The sequence below is a fragment of the Bacillus rossius genome, chromosome 10, assembly GCF_032445375.1.
Source record: "Bacillus rossius redtenbacheri isolate Brsri chromosome 10, Brsri_v3, whole genome shotgun sequence".
Taxonomy (NCBI): Eukaryota; Metazoa; Arthropoda; class Insecta; order Phasmatodea; family Bacillidae; genus Bacillus; species Bacillus rossius.
In genome coordinates, this window is record NC_086337.1 from 6,447,749 (window position 1) to 6,472,558 (window position 24,810).

General features: G+C 35.2%; 1 long non-coding RNA gene across 1 annotated transcript in view; it reads right to left on the reverse strand.

Annotated features, from left to right (window-relative positions):
- Positions 1-18,280, reverse strand: part of LOC134535748 (uncharacterized) — a 64,081-nt gene extending 45,801 nt beyond the window's left edge. Inside the window, exon 1 of the long non-coding RNA XR_010075694.1 lies at positions 17,287-18,280. This is a non-coding gene — a long non-coding RNA (uncharacterized LOC134535748). The remainder of the gene's footprint in view (positions 1-17,286) is intronic.
- Positions 18,281-24,810: the final 6,530 nt, after the last annotated feature.

The following is a 24,810-nucleotide window of genomic DNA, read 5'->3' on the forward strand; positions in this document are numbered from 1 at the left end:
GAACAAGTGATTCAATTTGCTGCTCGATATAGTTTTTTTCTCTTACAGTGCATTCAGTGTTTTCATGGAGAAACTGCAGTCTGATTGGCCTACAAAACCTGGGAGATGAAGGCCTCGGATTCTTCCATATAACAATTTCGTCCCTAGATTTCAGTTTAGAAGAAACAAGTTGCAATGGTACAAAAGAGGTTAAGAACACATTTGCATCCGAATCAGAATCGTTGTTGAATCTTTGCTTGTACTCACTGTGTCCCGAGCTCCCATCACATTCCCATTTACAAATTAAACTTAATGCACGCACATCGTCCGGATGTAAACTTTGAATCACTTCTTTTTGGACTAGTAAAATACGTTGACAGGTGTGATCTCACAGACTTTGAAACTTCACTTCTTCACTTTTCTCAGTAACTGTGATACTCGTACGCGGTACACAACACCTCGATTTCGCTTCCCTTACTGCTTCATAACTGGGATACAATTTGCAGTTGTGTTTTCGCGCTGTTGATCTAATTACACTGTATTGATGCCTACTCAATTTAGCTTCAACCATTGTAGACAAAGCCTCATCTGCAGATATTGTCTTCTCGACTTTCATACTATATAACGATTCCGATATTTCGATGCTCTTGTTGTGGTAGTTGTGGTTATGTCTTTTACTGTGTTGGCAGCATCTATATTACCAGACGAATGAAGGCTCATCTGAGTGGCATAAGACAGCATCGACATGTCTACATTTGTACGTAGTTGCTCTGTTCTCCTTCGTTTCGTTCGTTCACTACTTGAACAAAATTCCACGGAAGGGCATCCACGTTTCTTTGCCGACTCTCCAGAACTGGGATTACTTACCGGAATACAAATGTTCTTGCTGAGGCATGCTTGATTTTTATTCAGAAAATAGTCAATGTTTCTTGAAGATCCTTTCCATTTAGTGTTTAGCTTAGAAAAAAACGTGGACAAAGCAGGCCTTGCACTCGCAGGTATTGTTATAATGCAACCCCGTTTCTCGGACAACACTTTCTGTAGGTGTTCCAGACTAGTTCTTGTATTTGTAGTTAAGAAGCCCTTCAGCATCAAGAATACCTCCCTCCTAGTATATGACAGTTCTTCTTCTCCTGATCCTAAATTGAAAACTTTGCATGACTGCAATGCAATGGCACTTATTAAAACCATTGGGGGAGGTGGGGTGAGGGGGGGGGTAAAAAAGTTCAGATCGGGGAAAGAGGGAAATTGGTTTGCAGTAATGGAGTCCTTTCTTGGATTATTTTCTGTATGAATAGAGTAACATAGATTTAAAACAATTTGTAATATTAAAAACATAATATTCACAAATTATTAATACCATTTTGTTGAATATAATTACAATAGTGTAATAAAATGCACTGATATTTTTATGCCATTCTGTTATAGTGAAAAAATAATATACCAAAGAAATAGTCAACAAAATTCTACCATAATTAAGATAAAAAAAATTGTTCATTATTTGTGTTGTTTTTGGTGAATTCGTTTACAAGTTCTTTGTTCAGTGCTCATTTGCGTTCGCAACAGTAGACCCTTAGGAATAATGTCTTATTCGCGAGATTCATTCTTGGTTATGGTCAATCCGGAATTTCTTAAGGGGGGAAATGTAACTGACTTGGCCCTAGAAGAGCTAGTTTTCTCGGAGTGCTTCCCATTTCACTGTTGTATTCCATTCATGCTTCGATTCTACCCCAAATCACAGTCACTGGCACTGAAGACCTAGGCTGTTAAACTTCGCTCAAATTTCTCAATTGTTGCCATTTCTTCCGTCCCATCATTCCATACAGTCTCGTGAACTAATTTAGGAAGTTTCTTCATCTCATTAGATAACAATCATTGAATTGTAAAACAACACAAGACATAAACTTAATAAATTCCTTATGGGTTTGTGTGTACCCACCCATCATTATATGGTTATTTTACAGCTGGAAAATCTAAAACAATTGTCCTTCTTAGTGAACAACTTTGAAGGACTTTAGATTTGTTTCTTACCAGCAGTAAAAAATGCTGTATCAATAAAAAATCGCACTATACCAACACTACATGTGGTTTTCATCAAAGATTTCTGAAAGGTTAGACCACCACTAGTAAACTTCTCCAGACTTTAACAGACATCAATGACGATGTCGAGAATGAACTGACAATTAGTGAAGCTTATGAAGGAATAAGAAAAAAGGCATCTGGTATTAGACGGGCTATGCACATTGTCGACAATTATGGGTCGGCTTAGACCCGCCATAGCCTCAGGGAGTCGCCACAAGTACAGCAATGAAGGAAAAAAATATTGTACACAAAGGGTAGCACATATTAGCAGCTAGTTATTGTAAATTCGTATTACTAAAACAATAAACTAAACGCTCTATTTCGAAAGAAAGGTGCATAATGTGGCATACCCAACTAAAAGCCTCGATGTAATATGATAAAACTAAATTTTCATTATGTTCACAAAGTAGCTTTAGAAAATAAAACAAAAAAATATTACAGCTTATATATAACAGCATAAGGCAGCGATATAGACGCCATATCTCCAGGAATTGCATCTATTTTTCAGAACTTAAAAATATCAATTTTTACGGTCGTGACATTCACTTTAGTACATCATGGAATTATCTTCAACATAGTTAGGTCCCCCTAACGCACTCGACACTCACTTGTCAGCTGCCGTGAAACCTCAGGATGTGGGAAATTCTTTTGCCATATCCGGTTTCCAATGCAGGGATGATCTAACATTACTATACCACATCGCCAGTTTGGTCGGGATTTTAAGTTCGAAATTTGCCTTTTGACCAAGTTTTCGGGCAAATCTCCCACTGTGCAGCGTTTAGTTAAAGTTAAAAAAATATTTGAATGTTGTAGTACTGCATATTGGTGAAATTTTTTTTTGATTCAGATGCCTTTAGTACGTGCTGTACGGTGGAACCACATATTTATAATTTTTTTGAATTAGCAGACCATGCGCACAACAAAAGAGCCTAACAGCTCTATTGTTGCAACCTTGATTAAAAAAAAAAAATAAATAATTGTTTCCCGGCTCAAAGTTGTGTTATCATTTTGGTTTAGACGATTTTGATAGAGCTGTACGGTGAGTACCAAGCATTTTGTAATTTCTTGGTGAAGTACACAACACGCACAAAAGAATGACATATCAGCTCTATCCTTACAGCGTTTAGTTAAAGTTAAAAAAAATATTTGAATGTTGTAGTACTGCATATTGGTGTAAGTTTTTTGATTCAGATGCCTTTGGTACGTGCTGTATGGTGGAACCACATATTTATAATTTTTTTGATGTAGCAGACCATGCGCACAACAGAAGAGCTTAACAGCTCTATTGTTGCAACCTTGATTTATAACGGAAAAAAAATAAAACCAATTGTTTCCCGGCTCAATGTTGTGTTATCATTTTGATTTAGACGATTTTGATAGAGCTGTACGGTGAGTACCAAGCATTTTGTAATTTCTTGGTGAAGCACACAACACGCACAAAAGAATGACATATCAGCTCTATCCTTACAGCGTTTAGTTAAAATTAAAAAAAAAATATTTGAATGTTGTAGTACTGCATATTGGTGTATTTTTTTTTATTCAGATGCCTTTGGTACGTGCTGTACGGTGGAACCAGACATTTATAATTTTTTTGATGTAGCAGACCATGCGCACAACAGAAGAGCCTAACAGCTCTATTGTTGCAACCTTGATTTATAACGGAAAGAAAATAAAACCAATTGTTACCCGGCTCAAAGTTGTGTTATCATTTTGGTATAGACGATTTTGATAGAGCTGTACGGTGAGTACCAAGCATTTTGTAATTTCTTGGTGAAGCACACAACACGCAAATAGAATGATATATCAGCTCTATCCTTACAGCGTTTAGTTAAAGTTAAAAAAATATTTGAATGTTGTAGTACTGCATATTGGTGTAATTTTTTTTTGATTCAGATGCCTTTGGTACGTGCTGTACAGTGGAACCACATATTTATAATTTTTTGAATTAGCAGACCATGCGCACAACAGAAGAGCCAAACAATTCTATTGTTGCAACCTTTATTAATAACGGTACTGTACAAGATGTTTATGCTGTATATTCATGTTTTTCCTTTAATGTTTCATTTTGTTTGGGTTTGGTTGTACTTCTTTACAACTACAATAGAGTTAACTCAGTTGCAGTGTTGCACTTTATATGTTCTGAATGGTATTCACATTTTCTTTCTTGTTGCATTTTGTATGTGTAGTGTTGTACTTTTTGTTGCATTTTTATGGTTAGTCAAACAATTGTTGCACATTTTATGTGTTTTGCTGTACAAAAAGTGTTGCATATTGTATGTGTAGTACTGTACCGCTGCATAATTTATTTTATTTTCGTGTTGCACATTTTATGTGTAGTGCTGAACAAAAAGTGTTGCATATTGTATGTGTATTACTGTACCGTTGTACAATTTATTTTATTTCCGTGTTGCACATTTTATGTGTAGTGCTTTACAAAAAGTGTTGCATTTTTTATGTGCAGTACTTTACCATTCCACAATTTTTAGTTCTATGTTGCACATTTTATGTGTAGTGCTGTACACAAGAACGTGTTGTATTTTGTATCTTCAGTGCTGTACCGCTTGGCTCCGCCCACATCTCCGTGTGTGGGAAAATAAAGCTAGAATAAATCCAACTTCAGCCTAGTCTTATTTCAGGGATTTTTTTTCCTTCATATTTTTACAAATATAGATAATATTCTCTTCAAGAAAGTATATTGTTCACAATAATCATAACCCACTCTCACTTTTGATTTAATTAAATGTCACAATATTTAGTAGGCTTTGTTTATATCGCGCCAAAGACAAGCTGAAAGAAAAGAGTTCGCACATGAGCGAAATGCGAAATCTTTTCTTTCAGTTTGTCTTTAGCGCGATATAAACCAAGCCTACTAAATATTGTGAAATTTTTTTAAAATGATAAAAATATTATTTTGCAAATTGAATAATGGAATAATCTTATCAAATTAGTGTATTGTCATCGGTCCTCGATAAAACTACAAAGTTTGAATGAAATCTGGTCGTTTAAAGTGGGTCAAAATCGCACCCAAAGGAGTCGGTTACAAACATACAAACAAACATACAGGTGAAGCTAATATAAAGAGTGTAAAAATAAATCAATTATACTTATTATGTAAACTTATATTATTATCCTTTATTTTATTTGTTGAGAGAAAAACATGAAACAGTAAATTATAAAACTATTACAGAATGGCAACTTTAACTGTTAAAGATATTAACATTATCAAACAACAATTAAAAATAAATATCGCGCGCTTTCACGGTTTTTGCTTTGCCTTTGGGTTCTAGCCGCGTCACATTGGAAGTTATTTCGGCGTTGCGGAGTGCATTGCAGCCTCTATCTTTAGGGAAGCAGCAGCAGTCGTTTCTTACCTACTGTCAGTAACAGTAAGTAGTAGGTTACTGACGAACAGTAGGTAGTAGGTTACTGAGAGTAACAGTAGGTAAGAAGCGACTTCTGCTGCTGCCCTGAAGATGGAGGCTGCAACGCACTCCGAAACGTCGGAAAGAACTTCCATTGTGACGCGGATAGAACCCAGAAGACAAGAACATTTATTAAAATGTTTCTAGTCGATTTGATTACTTAAAGTATTTTAGTAAATTCTTGCTTATTACCATAATGTTCCTGATTTGTTATGAAGTCGCTTGAAATCTCGATTGTCAATGACTCCGACATCTTATCATGTTTATCATTGGCCAAACATTATAACATTTGCAAGAGGAATTACCTCACAGAATGTGCCAGCCAATTTCAAACTTACCATACATAGTTTATCAAATACAGACACAAATACAGACTTATTAGTACCCCTGGCCTGCGCCTCTTTTTCCTGTATGCTGATAAAAACAATCTGGCTTTGCTAGACTTCCGAGCCATCTACACTTCCTTCTTCTTAGTCCAGGAAACCAAGACTTAAAAAGGCACAAACCTGTGAAAAATTTGTACAAAGCTGAATTTTTGCACAGTTGTAGATTTGACTATGCTTAATAACATACCGAACGTTTACCGCTGTAGACCTTGTGCGTATCACCAAAAATTTGCATTTAAGTCCTAGATGACAGCGACTTAAATCAATCCATTAAAATGCTACCCATTTGTACAGTTTTTAATTTAGACTGTCCATAAAATTACCAAAATAATCTTGAGACTCTAATACAGCCATTAATGTTGTAAAAAGCATAACTTGTTAATATTAAAGATATGATATTAAGCAATTAATTCATGACATATTTTTTTTATCTTTGCCACCCAGATATAAATACTATTTACACCAATTTGAAGAGTCCAATGCGAAAAATGTCCAAATAAATGTTTTTTTGTTATACCTTTAGCTTTAAGACAGTATATTTATAAAGAGTCTAACGTAATTAGTTGGCTCATTAAAGCGGCCCAAGCGTTGCAGTGTACTGCGGCCGTACTGATCTCTCACGGCCACCGCCGTTCCGGCGCGGCATTGCGACACACTGCGTACTGCGACACTCATTCAACTTTGTCTTATTTAGGGATTACTTAAAACATAGCTAATTCATATGAAGGTGTATTTATGTTACATGTAATGAGATATGCATTTTTTCTTATATGAATGTTTTTTGATACAGTAAAATTAACAATAAATGATTTCTGCTTGGAACTTGTAAATGAAAAACCGTAGAGGACCTCTGGTTTTATATCTGCATGGATTTATTCTGTTTAAAAAATTTTATTATTAAAAATTATTTTTTTTAGCAACAATTTTTTTTTTATTTCTGATACATAGTTTTATTTTCGATCATAACAATGCAAAATTTTAATGTAGCCTGTATTCGACAAAATTAAAAATTATATATTTACTTCTTTAAAATCAGTTTACTACATAAAAATTGAGTAAAACGATGCATCGTAAATGTACTCTGAGTTTTCTTTCACTTTTTCAACATAATTCCTATAATAATAGGTTCTTTTTTCCAGAAAATAAATAAAACACGAGTTGTGTTGTAAAACGTATAGGTAGCATTACATATTCAGTTTTTTTTAATAAGTTAATGTATTTGAATGCTGCGCCTAGCTGACGTCGTTGGATTGCTAGTGGCAAAGAGCGGTGGTGGATGTTTTTGCAAGAGTTTGACCGTATTTTATGACCCTACCTGTGAGAGGGTGTTCGTACCAGAAATCCTAACTGTTAAGGAAACTATCCATTCTCTGTAATCACGTACAGGTGTGCTACTCGCGCAATATCGTCAAATATCACAACTTTCCAGGACGTACGGTCATTTCTCGGTTAGCTCTGGTTTCACCATAGTAAACGGAACAAAATCTTGTCTGTAGTGATTTTATATTCGTATTACCGTGGCGTTTGAGGACAAACTAAGTTTGCTGTATACTGAGAGCCTACTTAAAAAAAGTATTTACGGAGTTATTAAATTATTTACGAAACACAATTTTGTGGATCGTTTGGGAAATTATCATTTAGGACTTAAGTGCTCGTTATTGGTTTGATCACAAGGGTTACATCGGTAAAATTTTGACATGTTACTAAGAAACTTTTATTCTACAACAGTACAAAGTTTCTGCTTTGGGATAATTTTCCATGTATCTTAACAGCGAAATTCGTCCCAACCCCAAGCCGATTTTGGCAACCTCACAGTAGTACACACTACACGGCTCGGATAGCTTCAGCGGTCAAACAAATTGTAAGAGACCCTTAACAAATATACCCATTTAAAGAAGAATAAATATGCAACAACGTTTATTGAAAGCGATTTTACGTAGGGCTCTTTATATTTATATAAGATGTATTAACTTTTCCGTAAAATTCAATGAAAATGAATTTCTTAAATTTAATGATTTAAATTGCCTATTTTACATAAAGATGTTAAAACTGTGTACTTTTTATTACTATCCTCAGATAGGGCAATGTTTCTAGATTATTTTGAGTAACATACTGCCAGCGTTCTCCATAAACTGCATTTATAATATCCATTATTGTGGATCGTTGCAAAAAATTGTCATTTTTGGCTTAACTGCTCGTTGTTGGTTTGATCACAAGGTTTGCATCGGTAAACTTTTGACATGTTACTAAAAAAAGTTCATTCTACAACTGTACAAAGTTTTTTCTTTGGGATAATTTTCCATGTATTAAAAACCTTAGTTTCTTTACAGCGAAATTCGTCCCGACCCGAGCCTACTTCGACAACCTCGCAGTAGTATACACTACGCGGCTCGGATCGCTTTAGCGGTCAGACACATTGTACCAGGCTCTCAACAAATAAACTGATTGTTTAAGAACTTTGCAACTACTTTTATTTAATGTTTTCACATCGGGCTCTTCGTGTTTTTGTAATACGTATTTCCATTTGTGCCTTTTTTTTCATAACACCTCTCTTCTAATATTATTGAATAAATAGCATATTTAGTCAATCGTAGTGAAAATTTTTTTAAATTTAATCATTGAGAATAATGTTTTGAGTAAGTTTTGGTTTGCTATTATGAAAGTATACTATAGTAATTACGTTTAGTGCCATATTGTTGAGTGGTCAATAAAGTATTATTTAGGACTTAACTTCTCGTTTTCGGTGTTCCGCGCAAGGTTTGCGGAGGTAGACATTTCAAATGTTGCTAGAAAACTTGAATGTTACCACTGTTTTAAATTTCAGTTAGGAGCAAATTTTACAAAGATTATAAATCTTCGATTTCGTGGGAGTGAGAGTGGCCACAGCGCTTGCGGTTGTGGCTCTGTCGCAGTGCGCAGACGACATTGATAAGCTCGGGAGTCTCCAGTGATCCTCTAAATTAAGCTAGACTTTTGAGAGATATGTTCCTGTAAAGCTTAAGAACTATAAAACAACTTTTGTTTAAGAAATATTTGCGTAAGACCCTTTATTTTAAAGTGAATTGTCTTTTTATTGCCTTGACTGATGTAAAAAAACTTATTTCATTAATTAAACATTTTTTTTCTTACCTTTAATATTAACACTTAGAACTTTATTCATTATAAATGTGAGTAGTAGTGCTTTAAGATTATTTTCATATAGCTATCGAGAGTCTACGGTAAAAAGTGCGTAAATGGGAAGCATTTTAATGAACTGCTGCAAGTCGCTGTCATCTAGGACTTAACTGCAAATTTTCAGTGATACGCACAAGGTCTACAGCGGTAAACTTTCGGTATGTTATTAAGCATAGTCGACTCTACCACTGTGCAAAAATTCAGCTTTGGACAAATTTTTCACAGGTTGAAACCTTTGTTTCCTGGGCTATCTGGCGAGTTGCGAACCTCAGTTTTGGGACAGCTCCACATGAAGTGGTAACCCCCACCCCCTGCACTCTTCCCTATTGTTGTTGTCAGGCTCGGGCAGAGTCCTGCGCCCAGCAGGGGTCAGCTTAGCAGCTCCACAGGGGGCAGGGCTCTCGCTGTCTACACCTCTTCTTCTCTTCTCTGCCTCCCACCATGTTTCCCGCGCAACGATCATATTTTTGGCCCAGCAATGTGAGCATTACTTTAGAAATACATAATTTTCATCAAATATCTCAATTACGACAGTGAAGACACAGAAAGAAATTTATTTTATAAGGTTAACACTATGTTTCCAATGAAAAATATTTATGAAATATTCAATTAGAACTTCTGAAAATCACGCTGAAAACAGCTCAGAAACAGTACTTTCAATGTGGGATAAAACTTATTTAATCACAAAAATTAAAAAAAATTATTCACTAAAAACGTTCCTTATACCTTTCTATATTTTTCAAAATTTTTATTTCTTTTCAGTATTAAAATTACGCCATTGAGACTTGGAATCGCGAGACCCTGCAGCACACAATTTTAGCAGCTGTGATGAATCCTCTTAAGTCCGATATGCCACCGCCCAAACACCCTCCATTAAAACCTCCCGCCTACCCATGCGTGTGTGTTCGCCCGGCAAGAGGGCGCTGTCGAGTCAGTGCGCCGCACCCCTAATACATAATTAAATATAATTGTGTTGTTTTTATGTTCCCTATGTGCAACGTGACGGCAGATCGGCCGGGAGGGTTTTATGTACTTTTAATCAAAATAAGGTAACAAAATATAATAGCGTTTCCGGACATTCCCGAGGAAACCCGAAGCCAGACAATAATTAAATGTTCATTTTTATTAATTGTAATCTGTAGTATTCTTTTGCAGTATTCAGAAAATGTAACATAATTTTTAAATCATTCTTGTCATGTTACTTTAGTTTCCCATGGCACGAATTCATAAATATCTTTAACGGCAATTGTTTCTGCGGGAGGACGCCATGTTAGTCGAGCCGAGCCATGATCTCACCCCAGTCCGCCGCCATCAACGACCGAGAGTAGACGCTTCAGCGCTCCGGGGACCTCACATCTTGTTTTCACCGCTAAGTAGTTCTGTTTAACTTTAATTCTTTCTAAATCGTTTTCTTTTCGTTTGAAATATTTCCACATTTCTTCGCAATAGTTCTTGGACACGAGTCAGTACATCAAGTACGTAAGTTTCGCCGTTGAGCAGAGTGATGCAAAACAAGATAAAGAAGATAGTAAGCAGGGATTTAAAATATGTTCAGCTAAGCCATAACACACAATTCTAAATTTATATCTAAGTAACCACGCCAAAATACACAGAATGAGACTCAACACAAATATGTTGACGTTACAAAAGAACTCCTGTTACATTGCGTGATTGAACCCAAACTTAGTTATGGATATTCTACATGTTGCAACGTGGTGTGAACAAAGAAGATTACAAGACACCAAACTATTCACACCAAGTTACACACGGCGCTCGACAGGTCCCTACAACTCTGAAATATCAGTGTTGGACAGGATAATTTCATCCTTTCTATTAAGGGTACCTAGCAGAGCGTGTCTTGTTAAAACAATATATAAGATTAATATAAATTGGAAGAATAAGAATAATACGTTTAGTCAAATTGTGTTCTTTTTAATAATTTTTTCCATAAACGTTCACAAAATACATACAAAATACAAAATGAGATTATGCCGGTCCACAAGGGCACAAAAAGAGGACAATAATTAAGTTCAGATAATTTCTTCACCAACATATGCTCAATTAAGGCCGAAGCCAAAGTTCATTTCGTATGTGACAAATTCGTGATGCAACCTCAATTCTCATGAGCTTAAACGGTCATACATTTTACGCAACAATTTGCGTTAAATAAGTTAAATAACATGTTTTTGAATAAATACAAAGAACGTGTGCGTTGCCCAATAATGAATCATTCCATAGCACACTAGCGAATACTACCTCTAAAATGATACAAGCTACGTACATATGAAGCACCCATACATGATACAGGAATTTAGGTTTACTTTAGAAATTATATGAGCATCTAACAAAATATTACATAGAGTACCAATGTGCTCTGCACGGAGCTACAACAAGCAAATTACAAAAGAAAATATTTAAAAAGAATAAAAGAATCGTAACATGTAAATTAGATATCAAGGCCGGCATGGCCATTTACAGGTTCCTACGAACCACGAGCTCTCCATACGTAACAAGTGCACAGCCCGAGGGAGCACTTACCCTAGACGTGGCGAGAAACAAATAGGAAAGACAAAAGCATAGCAAAGTCACTCAGGCAGGCAACTCGTGACACAGGCACTTATGCTGCTTAAAAAATGAGGGACATCAGGAGACACTAGGCATGAACGGACGGCAATGCAAACCGCGGCATTTAAAGAGGGACAAGAACCTGAACTAGGTGAACCATCGAGGTCCCAGCAGCCATTCAAAAACAACCAGCATGATGGTAAACAATTACCTTTTAGATTACTTTAAACGCTGGGATCCTCGGAGCCAACTGTACCTACTTTACCACACTGCCATCTCGTGCGAGCAAAAAAACATTTCAATGAAAACAAACCACAGCAGTCTCTCCCTCGGCGCCGTCACTGCCTAACAAACTGACTGATCACATGCTTATTACAACTCAAAGTATGCTAAGCTAAAGAGGCCGAGGCACAGCGAACGGCTGCCTATAAAGCCTCGCATAGAGTGCGCTGCGGTCGGAGAGCTTCGGCGGGGAAGCTGAAAAGAGAAGGAGGAGGGAAACAAACTCACAGGGAAAGGAGGAGAGAGGAGAGAGGGGTGGGAAGGCTGTGACAATGCAACATACGAGGCGGCGGGCCGCTTCAACGTGGGGACCTACTACTATTTTCCTATTTTGCAGGGAAAAAAGTTTCAAATACTTTTACAGTTGTTTCCTAAAGTTTTGTCTAATCTGCACATTTATGTTACCAATACTGAGGGCCATATCCATTGTTAAAACACCCAATACCAACAGCAAAATCAAAAGTTATGACGCCTCACTGCATTTGCAGTTTGTAATGCGTAGTTGTTGTAAGAACAAGTGATGTTTATTCTTTGAGGTACCTCAAAAGAGGAACGCTTATTCTTAGATTTGACTACTAGGAATAAGTGAATACTGAATAATATATTTTTAGGGTAAAAGGCAGGTTTAATAGCGGATAGGTTACTTAGAGCGCAAAGAGGGTAAAATAATATCCTGAAAAAGACAATATCTTGCATTTGTTTAAAATCTGTCATGTAAAATTTCAAAAAATAAATTTCCTAAAACATGCTAGCCTCAGAGGCTTATTAAAATAAGCTGTAATTTTATCCATAGCCCCAGATGTTCCAATGCGCTTTCACATACGCCAGAAGTAATTTATAAAAACTTGATCTTTATGTGATTTATCCTATCCTTTTATTTATATTTTAATGTGGTTCACCACTTCTTGCGTGTTGTGTGTCATTTATACCTACCTCTAAGCTTTGGTTAGTGTCTAAAAATGTAATGTAAATGTAATGTATGCAAATATTCCCCCATATAATTGTTGACTACTATGTATGGTTATTTAATAGTTATGTAAAGAACCGCCAGTTTCATTATGAATAAACAAAGGGTCAGAAATGAAAAATGCCATGTTTTCGTAACTGACTAAAGGTTGAAACATGGCACTGTATATATATATATATATATGTATATGTATGTATATATATATATATGTATATGTATGTATATATATATATATATATATATATATATATATATATATATATATACACATATATATATATATATTTTAAATATGTTTTTATGCAATGTGTATATATATATATATATATATATATATATATATTTTAAATATGTTTTTATGCAAGTTTTTAAATCGCTTCGTGAAATAAGTTTTGCATTAAAATTAACCTTCTGCAGTTTTTCCGAATCATTGTATGTACAAAAAAAAATCACATTAAACATTGTACACATATGATTGATTAGCTCAGTACGTCTCCAGCATTGAAAAACCAAGTTTGGAAATAAATATTCATGAATATATTTTTTATGCAATAGGAAGCAGATAATGTTGAATTGTTTTTTAAAATTATATTATCATATATAAGTTTTGCAAATTTTTTAACGGTCAGATGACCAGGTGCAACTAATTTTATAAATGAGGTTACCATGCATTAACTATCAAGCTATAGTCAAGAAGGCAGAAAGTAATGTTCATCTGAAATGATAGAAACACTTTCAAATTGTATGAAGCATTCAGATTGTAACATTGCAAGACCCTGCCCTCCAAGATAAATAATACTATTTTTATGCATGTAAATATTTCTTAAAAAAATCTTTCTAATTATATTTTACCATTTTCATGTATTTTAGGGTTGATGTTTGCACTTGCTTTGTGTTTTAAGAAGGTATTTTGTATTTTATTAGACATTTTTAATCATTACTATTTTTTATGTAATTATTCACAAATGAGCCGCTGTACCAGTTTTTTGCCTGTTTAGGCCAACTTTTTCAGGTTATTTCTAAATGATTTAAATTTTGTAAAGTAATTTGTATTATGATTGCTGTTCTTAATTTTAATTAACGTGTGGAATGATTCTAGAACACGGTACTGTGTCTGGTGTGATGGATAGAAAGAGAGGCATGAGAGGCCTGTAAGTGTAAGTGAGAAAGAAACAGTGCTTCCCCGCCAACCGAGATAAAGACGGTAATTTCCCCACGGCGTGGGAACTGAGTGATAACTGCTGTCTCACGGTGTGGGAGAGAGAACGAGAATGGGAGTCCCCGATTTCGATGTGAAATTGAAAAGAGACAGATCAGGGGAAGCCCAGAGTTCTGTATGTAAAAGATGTATTGTAACTTGTTCTGTGATTGGCTTGCATCTGTAAGCATGAAAGAAGCGTGCGTGTGATTGGTCAGTGAGGTCATGTGACGTCTACTCCCTGCGTGGAGGAGAGTGTGGCAGGACTTCACCAGTCGTCCGTCGATCGCTGCACCAGTAGGTCGCGTTCGGTGGCTTCTCGCAGATGATGTAGAAGTATTGGAAGAGATAATTTCACGTTGGTGGTCGGAGCCAGGCCTATTCTTAAATTAACCTAATTATTTGTTATATTTTGTTCGGACATAATTAGAAATTACGGCCACCTTCGTAGGCGTTTTGGCTCGGGGCGAAATTCGTTTTCGCCGGGTGCGGTCATGTTTAAGGCCGCACTAATTTCGTGTACTTGCAGTCAAAGACTACTGAAGAATATTATTTTTCATTAATTTTCCTCGCGCGAGCTACCAGCAGTTTTCGACGGGCAGATGTACGTGTGAAACGAGTGAATGAAACATTGGGTTCAATTTGTCTATGCATCCTAGTATGAAAAAGTAAAAACAACAAAATTACAATCGGCGTTGAACATCTGTTTATTTTGTATATAACGAACCATTATAAGATTCTAAAGATATATGGAAAAATGAATTAGCGACTTGACAAATTGGTTCGCAACTAAATTAAATAACTATATATATTCATAAATGATTTAATTATTCACAGCATCCCATAACAAGTAATAAAATATATCAAACATGAAATAGTTCTATGGCACCATTTTTAATGATAGTAAAATATAGCTCAGGTTATCTTTTGCTTCTGAATTCATAAGGAATGCTAAAAGTAATAAAAGAGTTATTAGTAGACAATGTAGTGTTTTAGAGTTATATCCCATTCGAGGTTTATGGCTGTGTGCCAGTCAAATTAAACAACAAAAAAATCATGGTTACAATGCAAGAATTCTTGGAAATAAACAAATATATTTACATAGTATAATGAGGCAAAAATGCCTTTTAATTGAATAGTAAAACTTCTTTTTTATGGAATGTATAAAATTATTAAAACACGTGGTTAGCATAGAATTCTTGATAATACCAAAATGTTAAATGTAATGAAATGCACCTGAACTTATACGAGTACATGTACACACATTTATGTACATACATCCTTTTAGATAACATTTTATGAACACAGGAACAATTCAAAAGATACTATTCGATTGAATAATCAACAAGACACACTGATTCACGGTCATAATCATTTCTAATATCTCAAAATAAAAACTATCACTGACTGTAATTTTTCATATAATAGTAAGTCCTATGATGAAAAATCTTTCAAATTATCTGCAGTAAATTGATCAAATGTTCACAGATAATCAAAGATTTTTATAAATTTGGCATGCTGCAATTCACTATGTATTGAGTAGGACATATTATGTGTAGAAATACATTTAATTAAATTCAAATTATACAAATTAATTTCGGTTGAAAATTTTTAATGCACGACACAATATACAACTGATTAACAACATTTACAAATAACCAACATTGTGGGTAACTCCTATGGAAAGCATAAGTTTGTAATGAATTAGGAGTAAAAATATTTTTGCGAGTTCATTTCAGGACAAGCTACACTTGAACACACCTACATTTTAGTTACTTTTGTTATTGTTTCGTTGTAATCTAGACAGACCCTGAACACCTCTAAGCTAATAACATATTTTGCACGGGATAACTGAGATAAACTATATGATTGTGTGAAAATGGAAAACGCTGAAGCAGTAAATGGAAACTGGCAGAAACTTCAGTATACTTACATATTCATGTGGAGCATAGATGACTGGTCATTGAACCAGCGAATACTACCACTTAAAATGTCTTAAGCACACAACACTGTATATATGTTTTGTAAATAGCTTTGTGATTAATATTTTCCGGGATTCATATATGAGGCACTCAGAATACAAGTGATATAAGTCCATAAAAACTATATTGATGTAAAATGGTCAAAAAGTATTATGAACAAAATAAATTCTGCTGACATTTTGTGTAAAGTATTGTCATCTAGAGGCACAGTAATTCAAATATAGACTTGTTTCATAAGTCCTCTGAAAAAATAGCTTCCTAGCACCCATATTCAACAAAAATACAGATTTGTTATTTTTTTGGACTTACACCACTTTCTTGTATTCTGAGCGCTTCATATGTCGAAGTGTTGATTTTTTATTCATGTTTACACGAAACCTTACATGTCATTTGAGTGTGCTGTAAATCGATGCCAAAGCAGCGGATTTCAGTTAAAATATATAGTTTATCTAATTTTTGTTACAGTTTTCCCAAAAATAGACTTAGTTTTAAAGGGAAAATCTATGTTATTTTAATGGTCCTGCTAAAATTCCCAGTTTCAGTCACTTGAACATTAGACTTTATATTCTTTTCCTGAGTTTAATATTAGTTCATAATCCTGTATGTGGTTTTAAATTATCAACTGACCAAATACGAAAGGTATAAAATTCTTAGAAACATAGCTGCCTTAAATGAGGGGGAGCGAGAGGAAGAGGTTGACATCGCACAGTTTTTCACAGAAAGGCTAAAAGCGATGGGACCTCTTAATTTCTGTAGGTTCTGATCTGCATGAGTCTCTACTCGGTGTTCATATTATACTTGAACCATGCCATGGGCTGGGATCAAACTCACGTACCACGGCACCCCGCAACGTGGACATGATGCTGTAGCGATCACTGCCACCAAACACCTATGTCATTAAAGGAATCTACAAAATTGACAGGTCTCTAGTTGTTTAGTTAGTAAACTTCCTTAAAAGAGTATGTATTTTCGTTTCATCAAATCTTAAAGTTTATGTTCGAACAACTGATAAGCGTATACCTACATATTAGGCATACTGATATATTTGTCAAGTCTTCATGTTACGGATTTTAAGTCGTTTGTTCTTATTCCTACTGTTCTGTGGTTGATTTATGAGAACAATAATGGCATGTTGCAATTGAAAGAATATATTATAGGATTCACGGAAACACAGATTATATATACACACATAAACAAAATATTAACATACCCTCACCATAAATTATTAACAAATCTAATTTTATTTTACCTTTTCAATTCTCTTCTCTTCTTTTATAAACACTTTTGACGTCGTTGGGTACATTCAGAACTACCATAAGCTCCTCTACTTGTGAGTGACCTATTCCAGTGGCCACAGCTACCCATACTAACGCAGTGTTAATTTCACAATTGAGTACAATTTTTTCATCTGTTGTGACATTTTCTTCAGCGCCACATTTTTCACATTCATACGCCCACATACAGGAAAGCCCTGTACAAATATTCTGTATTTTCATTCGACCTGTTGTACCTACATACTTTAAGGTGTTTCGATATGGACTCCACCTGCGGGAGCAAAAATGATGCAATTCACAATGGATCGTCCAGGGACCACTTCGCTGAGTTGCAACGGATATGGATGATATTCAACGGTGAGAGGTGGATTATCCAGTTCGTTTATTTCAAATCCACCCCATTCCCATTATTAATTGTCATCCGTCGTCTTCATCTATAGTCTGAATAGCACTAGTAGTGGGAGAAACTGGTATAAGAACAAATTCATCTGCATTACTGAAAATTAAATTAAAATAATATATTTTATGTTATTACTTTTCACAGTCCATACATAAGAGAAAATATATACCTAACATGTACTGTATAGGGGTGGAAGACGTACGTGATATCTACGATACCGACCAGATTATTTAATCCCAGACTAACTCATGTCACTTTACTCATGGAACAAAATGCGGAAAATACAGGTGTCTGGTGACCTATAGAAAAAAAAGATTTTTTTTATTAATACACAAGGTAAGGAACCTAATACTATAAAACAGAAGAAATCAGTTACGTGCTTTAATTCTTAAATTTTTGTTACCTACAACGGGTAATACTTGGTGGATGAGTGATTTGTATTTAATCCAATTTTACTACATTTTCGATGCCATTACTAAATAACATGTAAATAAATTTTATTTTTTATTTTTTATTAATACAATATTAGATTTCAGAGGTGCGGCACCACAACGCCAAAATACCATGACGCCGAAAATTCTCGTTGCAGATATGACACATACGCACCAAAAATTACTAAACCATTTTTTCTGCCGAATTCCGAATGTCATAACACGGAATCCTGAGCTAAACACAACACCGAATCTTTAATTGTGGTGAGTTAAAGTTTCAGCGTTATGGTCAGTAAGCCTACTAGCTATTGAAAAATTTAAAGAAGAACTATTGATAACTTGTGTCATCGTTTTGTTTCCGAAATTATTTGTTAAGTTCAATTAACATTGTGTCTCGAAAATATTAATTTCAAAACTTTCAATGCCACTTTGATTAACAAACGTAGGTGGTCAAGTCACGTGGCGAATAGCAATTTTGCATATACCTTGTAAACATGGCAGCAGAACGAGAGAAACGCTTTTAACAACACCCACAAATAATTAGTTTGAAAATTGTTTATAGAATTACAAAACATTGTTTCGTAAGAAATACAAAGTTATTCTTTGTAAAATTAAAGTCTATATTATAAATATGAAGATAGTTACTAAAAAAAAAGTTTTGTTTATTATATGAGTGTACCTATATTTTTAATTATTTCATGAAAATAAAAGGAAAATCAATGAATTGACGGATCGGAACCTAAGAACAATTTGTTCACCAGCAATGCTTCTAACCAAATCGCCTTGTTTAGAATTTATTGTAACATTAAATCTCTTGCATTTTTCTGTGTAGGTATGTCATAAAAATTTGAGTCGTGTTCTTTTAGAAATTTTTCGTCAAAAAGTTATATAAATAAGTAATGACAGGGTTATATTTAGAAATAAAGTAAGCTTTGCGAAACTTAATAGTGTTTTCTGGTGGGTATAATTCATTACTCTTACTCTTATTTTAAAGATATATCATGTAACCTTACAAACAAATAATTTTAAAATGAATATAAGGTTATGGTTCTTTTACACAAATTTTTAAAAGTACCAATAAACACTAAGCTTTATGTTTAAAAAAATCATTATTTATTTTGTGATAAAATATCATTTACACACATGCCAACCTGATATCATTTTATTGATATTATTATTTTTTTGAATGATTATAAGTCATGCATGTTAATATCAGTCGCATGGATGGTTTGTAAAAAAAATTATGTGATTTACTTTTCAATAATTTACAGGGCCTATATATATATATATATATATATATATATATATATATATATATATATATATATATATATATATATATGTATATATAAAATTATATATATAAAATTATATATATAATTAAATTATAATTATATTATATATATATATAAGCAAGACGGAATACACTGTGCTGAAGTTACCTCCATCTGCTGGCTCTAGGGATGCAAACGATACATCGATGTTTTCAAAACATCGATGTATCGTTCATGAAACATCGATGTTAGCATCGATGTTTTGAAGAGCGATACATCGCCGATGCATCGATGAAAAAGTCCAAAAACATCGACATCGTTCATCATTAAAATTACCCTAGTTTTTATTAATATTTTGGCTATCATTTCATGAATATTTATTGAATATATAAAAAAACATTACGATACGATATTTAGTTTTTAAGATACAATTTTTTTAACTGTCTATACTTACTATAAAAACCTACATTTTTAAGTAGGTATCAAAAATGTTGTAAATACTGAACTATTTGGTTGATTTCAGTATCAATTTTTTTTACAGTACTTTAAAATGTGTAAAATCATTTGCAGGGCTGGTGCAAGGTAAATTAGCGCCCTAGGCGAAAAACCTTAATTCCCTCCCCCCCTCTCAATCTCCCCAAAAAATTTTTTTCCTTGCCTCAAAATACATCACGTAAGCCTAAGATTTTGTCAACAATCAAATGTAAGCAGGCTTGTGTTTTTTTTACTTTTTTACTTATTACAAATCATAAGCAGGTCACCGTGGACTTTAAATAATTACTTATATCAATATAAATATTCCAAACTGTTACAAAAATCCATTTTCATCTAGTTTCAATAATCGTTAAACATATTATATCAGTTGTTATGTGTCGTGCTGTGCCGCCCCCAGCTACTTGGCGCCCTAGGCGGTTGCCTAGTGCGCCTATATGGACGCGCCGGCCCTGATCATTTGGAAAAAATAAATACCATTAAAAAAATTGGTTTACATAAGAATTTTCTTTTCAATTTTGATAAATATTGGGAAAAAGCAGTGAGACTTTATAGACAATTTCATAGCTTGTTGTACATACAAGCTTTTGATTGGTACCGATACGGTCTCGCTAGCTCTATCGAGAAAATTAATGTTACATTTAAAACCTGCACATACACTTCATGCTTTTTCCTTCTTTTTTTAAATTGCTTTTAATGCATGTTTTTGTTCTGCATGAGACACGACTGTAAATGGGTTGTGGATATTGTGGCTACATACTATAATTTAAATCATTTTGGCATGTTTTTCCTGATATTTAAAAACATCGGTTAAAACATCGATGTATCGGTTTTCAGAACGATGTTTTTTGACATCGATGCTTTTTCGTTTGAACATCGATGTTCGTGATATCGATGTTTTTAAGAGCAATTTTGCATCCCTAGCTGGCTCTATCCGGCCGCCCAAGTGCGTCATCGCGCAGGGCACTTGGACCAACAAAGGCCTATGTCATTCCACGCTAATACATCAAATTCCTTCCCGGTTTTTTATTTATTACACAAAAATTACCGATGACTCTGGTACATGTGAATAATTTGCGTTTTTTTAAGTCTCGTCTACTATTGCAATGTCCGAAACCGTGTCCGACGGAAACTATTAGCTGATTGGTCCACGTGACCCTCTGACGCCATGCGTTATGTGGGCGATGATCAGAATCTCCCTTGTCCAATCACATTGATCAACTTGAACGTTTTGTCCCAATCTGTGACCTTTGCACATCCTTTGGTAGCATAGAACAACAAAACACTTTCGATATTTGAATTACCAGTTCCCGTTTGTAAAACGTGCTTTGTTTCAATTCAATAAATAATATTTAACTCCCAAAACTTTCGAAAGTTAAATATATATAAAAATTAGTTGCGTACTAATTCTCGATTCGTGAAAACAATAACAAAACAATCAAAAAACAATTATTTTGGTGCATTATATTTACTGCACTCTGGTGACTACTTTATAAATCAGTAGATTCGGACATCGGACCATGCATCTAACTTCGCAATTCTAGACTGGGAAGTTTTCCGTGTGACAATGTGACGTCTTTCACATTAGGATAAGGTCACGGACCGCCCACAGGTTAGGACTATTGTAGACGGGCCTTTAAGAGGAAAAATTAACACCAAGAAATAAACCTTAGATACATCCGAATGCAAGTGGAGCGCATTACCATGGCACCGCGCCAGCTTTTTTCGGCAACCATAATAAAGTTGAAGAAATGTTAATAGCCTAAAATAAATTATAGCCTGACTGTATAGCCGCAAACAATGTTGTATTGTTGAAATAACATGGGGCGTAATTACGATTGAACGATGGGCTACAAGTTTATTTTAATTACTTTTTATTTATTTTTTAACTTCAAACACTGTTCTGAACTGGTCATGCATTTACAGTGAGTAGTTACATTTTGTCCTATTATACAAATCCTTGATAACGGATAAACCAGCAACATTATCAGATTTCAGTGAATATAACTTACGTCAAATATGTTCATGTTCGATTGTGATTCAGATTAACGTCACGTCTATAACTATATGATAGGCAAAGGATTTATGAATGTGTTTTTTTTTGCACTTTTACGAATCAAAACATTTTAGTTAATTATCTGGCATTATACTAGCAGTGTTGATGATTATAATCCTGACATTTTGGTAGAGCCTCAGTGCCATGTAGCGAGACTGTGGTCTGCGTCGTGGCAATTTCAGCTCTGTATTTCTTCATTGCTTTGGAACATTTAATCATTTTACTTTTGAGATAACGTCTGCCATTTCGTAATTTTTGTGGAGCCATCGCAACAGCAAAAAATCACTACTGTATATAAGTTAAATTAATTTCATAAAGCTAATGCATTCAACATATTAAACCGCAAGCATTAAACTGAGGGCGTACTGGTGTTGAGATTTGAAATACTGGTGGAAAATAATGAGCGCCACCACGTGAGTGGGCACGTGGACCCGGCGTGAAACTCTAACTCAGGGCGTTACGTGGCCCGTGTGCGGCGAGATATAAGCCCTCCTGATTCTTGACGCAACACCTGTCCCTAACTAAGCCCGCTCTCAGCGTCGGGCACGCTTCTAATTACCGCAGTGGGCTCTCAGGGCGTCCCACATGCCGCTGACCAGGTTAAGGACCACGCACGTGGTCGCCTCAAGCCGTTACTTGTCACACAGATGACCGAAAACTCCGGAGAGTAAATAATTATTAATGAAGCAGTCTCTCCGACCTAGAGGCCCCGAGGATAAAATGAAAACGATTTGAATAAATTACTTAACAGAACTACTTCTCGGTGAAACAACGGTGATGTCCTCGGGGTGTCTGCAGAGAAATCCGCTCTCGGCCGGCTGTAGGAGACTGGGCAGAGACCAGGGCTTGCGGAAGGCAACATGGCGCCCTTCGCGCCGAACACAATTACCGTTAACAACTTAGCTATTGCGTGCCCCGGGTTATTATTGAAAATAACATAAACTCTTTACAAAAGTTAGCACATCACATCCATACCCAGACCGTCTGTAATAATTACTTCTATGATAGAAAACAGTTTAAATCAAATTACGTGCTAGTTCCTCCGCCGCCCGCTAGGGAGCGTCCTTGTCCGTGCTTGCACTTATTAAATTACAAAACATCATGATTTAGTTAAACAAAAGACACTCACATGCATAGCCGTCATGACACTATTTTGGGGGCGAAAAGAAAAGGATTACAATAATTATTAAGACTTATAGGGGTGCGGCGCACTGCAGCTAAGCGCCCTCTTGCTGTAGTTCGTGGCGCGCAGTTTGAATCTCACATGGCTACGTACATCACGATACAAATGCCGGGTAGGAAAGGTGGTGGGAAAGGGAACGGAAGATGATTAGGCTCGTGGGGCGAAGCCCCGGCTGACGTCAAAACCACTGACCACTACTCCTACTCGTTTAAACTGCCGTGGGGAAAGGAAGAAGGACCGCTGGTCTAGAAGCAGGTAGAGAGGATTGTCACAGACGGGACAGGTACTTGGGAACGCCGGGCCAAGTCCGCGTGCTCTTTCCGGGAAGAGGGAAAGACGAGCCAGACAGTGCGGCACCACTAGAGTGGCGGGTTGCATTCAATATATTTTGGAATTCCAGGAGATTCATTTCTCCCGTAGAGGCTCACAACTTTGATACACTGAAAGTCACATTTTTTGTTATTTTAGATGAAAGTATATTCAGATATGTATTTCGTAATTGTATTTTTATATGTTTTAAACAAATATTTTTGGATCGAGAAAAAATTTAAAATTTCTCATCTTCGGACTCAAGCACACAAATAACTTATTATTTTTAAAAAATTTAAAATCAAGCACTCAATAGTATACATAATGAACTCCTAAATTACCAAAAATTAATAAATTACATTGATGGGCTATTGAAATAATGTCTACAAGAAATGTCATATATTTTAACTTTCAGTGACAGCTATGAGAAAACTTTAAGTTATAGCAAAAATCGGTTTTGCACAGAATCATGTTAGCCCAGTCAAATTAGACTAAAAATGTTGGTTTTGCTGCATTAAATCATGTAGTTCGAAGAGTTTCAGCAATGTGTAGAGGGAGGTCACATGAACAACACCTAAAAAAGTCCCACCGATTTCCGGTGCCGCCAGGGGAGGAGTGGGGGGTTAAAAGTTTTTTTTTTCCAGTTTTTTTGCGGATATCTCGAAAATGGTGAGTCGCACAGAAAATATTATAGTTATCCAACTTAAAGCATATTAAATTACCTAAAAATTGGTATATAATGTTTATCTCTATGTTTTACCATCTCGGAGCAATGAGCAGGCGAAAATGAAAAATATTCTGAAAATTTTGTAGCGCCTCACGTTTTTCGTCAAAGTTTCCCACACAGTTATTTTCCATTCAATGTTACAGGAATTCTGTCTGAAAATAAGTTGTAGAACATTAAATTCCCTTCAATAATATGTAGCATTTACTAAATTATCTACAAGCAGAGAAAAGTTAGAGCGTTTTGAAGTTTAGGGGTAGATTTAAAGATTCCGCTACTTAACTGTTAATTTTTTCATTTCCGTTTTCGAGGGCTTTAACTCTCTGGAGCACGTTATTTATTGTTCATGTGAACAAAAATTGTCTTTGATTCCCAAAACAAGTAATATATATATATATATGAAAATAGAAATATATGCGAATGTATGTTTATATAATATGTATGAAGTGTGAACGTTTGCGTTTTTACGTATGCTTCCCAACATGTTTCATCACAGTGGATCAGCCTTTGTATGTAAAGGCTCGGGAAATCGTTGCATCAAGCTATGATGATCCATTGCTCGGCAAGGTGTAAATGATACTTGGTGGGTTTCATATGCTTATGTCCTTTTTGGGGTGCATTGGTCAAACA